Below are 6,654 nucleotides of genomic sequence, written 5' to 3'. Positions count from 1 at the left end.
TGGAATTCGGTATACGGAATTTGGAACTCGGAATACGGAATTCGGAACTCGGAATACGGAATTTGGAATACGGAACTGGGAACTCGGAATATGGAATTTGGAATACGGAACTTGGAATACGGAATTTGGAATACGGAACTTTGAATACGGAATCTGGAATACGGAACTTGGAGTACGGAATTTGGAATACGGAATATGGAATACGGAATATGGAATTCGGAACTTGGAATTCGGAATTCGGAATACGGAATATGGAATTTGGAATTCGGAATACGGAATATGGAATACGGAATATGGAATTCGGAATTCGGTATATGGAATTCAGAATACGGAATCCGGGACTCGGAATACGGAATTCGGAACTCGGAATACGGAATTCGGAACTCGGAATACGGAACTCGGAATACGGAATTCGGAACTGGGAACTCGGAATACGGAATTTTGGAATACGGATTTTGGAATACGGAATTTGGAATACGGAACTTGGAATGCGGAACTCGGAATACAGAATATGGAATACGGAATCTGGAATACGGAACTTGGAATATGGAATTTGGAATACGGAATATGGAATTTGGAACTTGGAATACGGAACTCGGAATACGGAATTTGGAATATGGAATACGGAATCTGGAATACAGAACTTGAAATACGGAATCTGGAATATGGAACTTTGGAATACGGAATTTGGAATTCGGAACTTGGAATTCGGAATACGGAATTTGGAATACGGAATCTGGAATTTGGAATTCGGAACTTGGAACTCGGAATACGGAATTTGGAATATGGAATTTGGAATATGGAATTCGGAATACGAAATATAAAATTCAGAATTTGGAACACAGAATTTGGAATACGGAATTAGGAAGTCACGTCTTTAGAAAACGTTCTATTGAGTGTGAAAATGTTGCTTTATTTTAGCGGTAATAAATATCGGCACTTGTATTGGCATGACTGTTATATTGGTCAGGTTCAGCCAACTAGTTTTTTTTAGGTGTGATACATTTAAGGATAAACTGCAAGCAGCGATATAAAGCACAAATCCATGCCGCCCTGTACTCAGTCATACAGCATTCAATGTATTTCTAATTTAAGCACCTAAATAAGACTTGGTATTGGCTTCTTGCAATCCCTGTACAGCAGAGCTCAGACCTTGAGAGGAGCCAGTGAGGTATGCTGCAGTTCTCAAGTGATAACAAGGATGATAGGAGGAGAGAGCAGAGTGACAGAGAGATCAGATCATCAATCTGCTGCTTTTCCTTTCACTATTTACTTACAAAGCCTAGGGGAGGGACAAGGCCTGTAAGTGTTACTTAAAGGAGAACTATGGGGTAAGTGTTTTTCCCCACAGTTCTCCTAAGGGTAACGGAAGGACACAAACTAGCGTTCTCCCGTGACCCAAAGCTCAGTATACCGCGATCTACAGCTCGCGCTATACTGAGACGCCACAGCCGGGACGGATCCCAACAATACTGTCTGGATCCACCCAGCTACCTATCCAGAGGCAGAGCCAGCTCTGTCCGTTTTGCCAGTCAGCGCTGGAGGATCGGACAGGGGAATCCCTGCATGGAGTGACAGTCATGGCTCTCTGCAGGGATAGATCGAGAAGTGAGCGAGCGATGGTATGTGTTCGCTCACTTCCCGATCTACTGAGCCGACCTGTGACAGTTTCATTGTCACAGGTCGGCTCAGATTATGAGGCTGAGTGAAAATGACTCGTCTCATAATTCTCCTTTAACTGCAGCAGAGAAGAATCAGGTTTCCTGCCCTGTCCTGTAGCTCTGCTAGATGGAGCTTGTGATGTAACAGAGCTGTGTAGATTTCAGGAGTGGATGGACAGTTGCATAAATCCTGCAGGCAGGTAAAACAACTATCATATATCAATGTTCTTATTTAGCTGTTTGCCTGACGTTCAGCTTTAATTGTTGGTACTATAGATTAGAATAGATGACCCTAAACTGTTTCACACAAAACTGCAATGCCTTTTATATTTAGCTGAAAATGAATGGAGTTTCTTAAAGGTCAAACTACTTGGAAGCAAATCTAAAAATGCATAAATATGAACAAAGTCTGTATTGTTTTGTGTAGCGGCTGCAGTGCCTGCTGCCCACCATGTAGTACTAGCAGTATTTCTATAAAGCGAGTGTTCCTTTGATGTAAGAGTAAGACTCTGGTCTAGAAGACACTATACACTGTCTGCTGTGGAATGTATAGGTGCCCACAGGCATTAAACACACATTACCCAATAGCTGCCATTCCAGCAGGGTTAAACCCAACCACGCCAGCTGTGTATAGGCAGATGAGAATAGCGTACTACCATTAGAGGGAAAGTCTATCAGTCAAGATGAAAAATGTTTACTATTAACAGTGCCACCAAGGACTGACCATAGACGTTTAACCACTTCAGGACGGCCCACCGTCAAAATACGTCCTGGTCCTGAAGCGGTTATACCAGCGGTTGGTAAAAGTTTAAACAACCCCGATTGCTGTTTAGATATAAGCAATCCGGCGTCTATACAGATGCTGGATCACTTGTACGGTACTGCGGAATGTGTGCCCTCCGCCGCCGACTTCCCCTGGGCTCTTCCTCTCCCCCTCCGGACCTGGGACCGGCACAGCAGGTCTCCCCTGACAGATCGAAGGGAGATCAGTAAGCTTCCAGCCGCTGATCTCTCCTCCTATCACTGGACCTGGAAGTGATGTGTATTACATTGCTTCCGATGTCACGGTGCACATTCGCCACCTCTTAGAGCCAGGAGAAGAAGCTGGTGAAGCAGATCTCTGCTTCATCTGCTTCTTTGGGGTCCCTAGGTGACATTAGGGCTCTGAAAGACCCCTGATGATTCCAATAAGAGGACCTGTCACATTAGATTTGCTATTACATAGGTGGCATGTTAGCCCCCTATGTGATAGCAATAAAGTTGAGTGTAAAAAATAAAAGTAACATATAAAAAAAATGCAGGAAAGTTTTTTTTTTTAAAGTCCCCCGCCCCCATGTGCATGAACGTACAACGTAAACACGCATCGGGTGCGCCAACGTGCAAAAATTAAAGTGAGAGCAATAACTCTAGGGCCATCAATCACTATTAGCACTAAGCAGTAAAAGCTTTTAAAACATCGCCTATGGGAAATTTGGGGTATTGTTTTTTGCAGTTTCACGGGCGAACGCAATTTTAAGGCTTGACTTGTTTGGTATCTACAGTATTTACTCGGCGTGACCCCGTCTTTTATATTTTACCAAAAAATTTGGTATTATATTCTGTTTCTGTGCGCTAAATTTCATTTTAGTGTATTGTATCCTAAAAAATACCGGTTTGTTAAACATTTGCGCAAATACCGTGCGATATAGAAAATTGTAACTAGCATTTTGTTATTCTACAGGGCCTCTGCTTTCAGAAAATATATAATTTTGGGGGTCTGATGCGGTCTTCTAGCCATAAATTCAGATTTTATCATGTGTGCGCATATAGTAAGAAATTGCTCCTGACAGCAAGTGGTTAAAGATGATGTTTAAGCTGCTTATATTTTGCCTTACCCAAACCATCCCCCCATTAACATGCTAATTATTATTATTTTGTTTTATTATTACGTTTTTTGGTTTTCATGATGTGCCTTATTTTTGTCCCAGTGATGTCACCTATGCAATGCAGGCATATGATGGCTGTTGTGAAGGGCCAGCAGGTTGCTGTATTAACTTCCTAAATTACAGCACCGCCTCACTACACTTCTCAAGAGGCCTCAGTCCCGAGTGGGCGGGCTCTTGGGAGTCGTTATGCAAAAATGAAAGTGCCTACATGGGTGGATGTCAGTCTGGAGGAGTGAGCATTCCTAGGCAGATGGCATTTGCAGGCAGACCACCTTAGGTAACACCCACATGATGCTGAGCCTCCATGACTGAAAGCACTGAAATGCAATAAATAAAAGGGGCGGGCCAGGGACAGTCAGGAAAGAGCTATATGATAATGAGCGTCCTTCAGCCAGGAAATAAAGCAGGCTCTATGTGACTTGGTGCAGCTACTAAACACATACTCTGGGAAGCTCACAGTTAGCAGTTAGCGTGGATGGTGAATTCACACAAAACTCACAATGCATGTACACTTTAACTGTTCAAAATGCATAACAGGACTATAGCAGCCTTTCTCAATCCTGGGGTGTGTTCTGGCTTCCTTAGGGGTGCCTCAACATTTTCACACACCGTCATGCTTATGTAAAGAGGGCTCCTGATGTGAGTGGAAGGGGGGGGGGCTCTTGATGTGAAAGAGGGGGACTTTGATGTAAAGAGGGTTTCCTAGTGTGAGAGAAAGTGAATCTGATGTGAAAGGAGGGGTTCCTTAAGGGGAGGAGGGGATGTTAAGGGGAGATTTTGATCTGACGGGGTGCTAATGAGCAGGGGGATGAGACTTTTTTGTGTGTTTTTGTTTGATGTCCCCCCTTAACCACGATCCGCCTGGCCATTGTAACTAAAAGGCCAGAGAGCGGCTTCCTAGATGCGTGTGGGCGTTTTAAAATATCATTTCCCCACTTCCGCTCATGCGTGCTGCTCTGCGCGCACATGAGTGGGAAACCGATTGTAATTTAAAGAACCGGCACTGTTTGTATGCTGTCTGCATGTGTGCGCCCCCCGCCACTGGCTATCCTGGGCTCCGATGTGCCCGGTGTGGGCACGGGACCGGCACGGTGGCTTTGTAAACGGAGCTTATCTCTTCTCTGGTCTCTGAATGCCGAAGTGATGTGTACTACATCACTCCCGCCTTCAGCTGTCAATTCTCCGGCTTCTGTAGCCGAAGAGAAGCTGGTGAAGCAGATCTCTGTTCCCTAGGATACATTAGGTTAAAGACCCCTGATGTCTCCATAAAGAGGAGTCACTGTAAATGTGCTGTCACATAGGGGGCTTGTTATCCCCTATGTGATAACAATGAAGTTAAGTGTAAAAATAATTAAAAACTTAGTCATATAAATGTTTTTTTTTTAAACATGAAGAAAATTGTTAAAGTCCCCTACATCCACAACTCTGGCCCCGGCTATATCTCAAACGTTGTCTCAAAGTATCACCCTAACTGTCCCCTCCGCTCTTCAAAAGACCTACTGCTTTCCAGCTCAGCTTATGGGATACAACTCTTCCCATGCTCGCCTCCAGGACTTCACTAGAGTCTCAGAGAAGCCTATCCCACCTTAAACTAACCACTCAACCATCACATTCTCAAACAATTCATCCCCACATAGCTACCACCTCTTGTATCACTGGCCCCTCCCTTTTAGATTGTAAGCCCTCAGGGGCAGGGCCCTCCTTACTATCTTGTCTTGAATTGTATTGTAATGTCTTCCTTATATTGTAAAGCGCTACGCAAACTGTTGACGCTATATAAATCCTGAATAATAATAATACACACACATGCAAACATCCGTCGGGTGCGCCAACATGCGAAGACAATGATTGCGTCACACGATACATATCACCGCGAATGTCGGAGCGGGAGCAATAATTGAAGGGAGCTCAATCACTGTTAACACTAAACTGATGAGCGGTAAAAGCTTTTAAAGCATCGCCTATGGCCAATTTTAGGTATGGTCTTTTTTTGCGATTTAGCGGACGCACACAATTTTAAGGTTTGACATGTTTGATGTCTATTTACCCAACGTGACCCCGCCTTTTATATTATACCAAAACATGGGTAATAATAAATGTTTTATAACATAAAGTAGGGAAACCTGTTTCCCACTCCAAACTATTTGGTACTTTTCTTTTGATATTGTAAAAAATAAAACCCCCAGTGGTGATTAAATACAATCAAAAGAAAGCTCTATCTGTCCCAAAAAAAACGATATAAAATTAATTTTGGTACAGCGCTGCATGACGGAATAAATGTCAAAGTACCTCAGCGCTGAATACTGAAAAATGGCCTGGACAGGAAGAGAGTTGAACACCCCAGTCTTCAAGTGGTTAAAATCCATACAAGACTTATTGTATATCTCAGATAAGGGCCTGGTATCAGCTGTGGCACCAGTGTGGGTGTCACCCGGTGCAGCCGTCGCGCATGCATTATGGCAGCCGTGTGACATCATCACATATGTGCGTGATGTTCTTTGCTGCCGGCAGCCATCTTGGTGACGGACATCGGCAAAAAGAGGAAGGGATATTGACCAGGCAGGATCAAGTATGTCACTGGTTCCCCCCCTCTCATGTCGCTGTCGGGCTCCTGGTCTAATGACTTTTAGTGATTTTGGTGTCCCCTTTGTGACGCCGCTGTCTGCTATGGATTTTGGAGATCCCACGTCATTATTTTACATTTACGGTTATGACATTTTAGACTGGGGTGCCTGGAGATTTTGCATACTTTGAAAAGGTGTTGTGACTAGGAAATGCTGGTGTATGGTCATCCTATGCAGAGAGGTGACTTATTCCTGGATAATCAATGTGCACATGGTTTTATTCTATTATTAGTAGGAATAGTCATCTCATACCAATGTATTCACACATCGTCCCAATCTTCGAGCCATGTTAGGACCAGAAACACATGCGATGAGTCGCCCTGTACAGGTGATCCTGGATTCAATGTGACACATTGATCACTGCCATTTATAAATCATATTCGATGATCGGGAAGGTGACACGGTAGATCAGTCTGTGTACAGAGTAAATAAGCTCATAGGACA

This window comes from Nanorana parkeri, unplaced genomic scaffold (genome assembly GCF_000935625.1).
Source record: "Nanorana parkeri isolate BGI_ZX_2015 unplaced genomic scaffold, ASM93562v1 scaffold633, whole genome shotgun sequence".
NCBI classification, from domain to species: Eukaryota; Metazoa; Chordata; class Amphibia; order Anura; family Dicroglossidae; genus Nanorana; species Nanorana parkeri.
Note: the sequence above shows the minus strand (reverse complement) of the source record.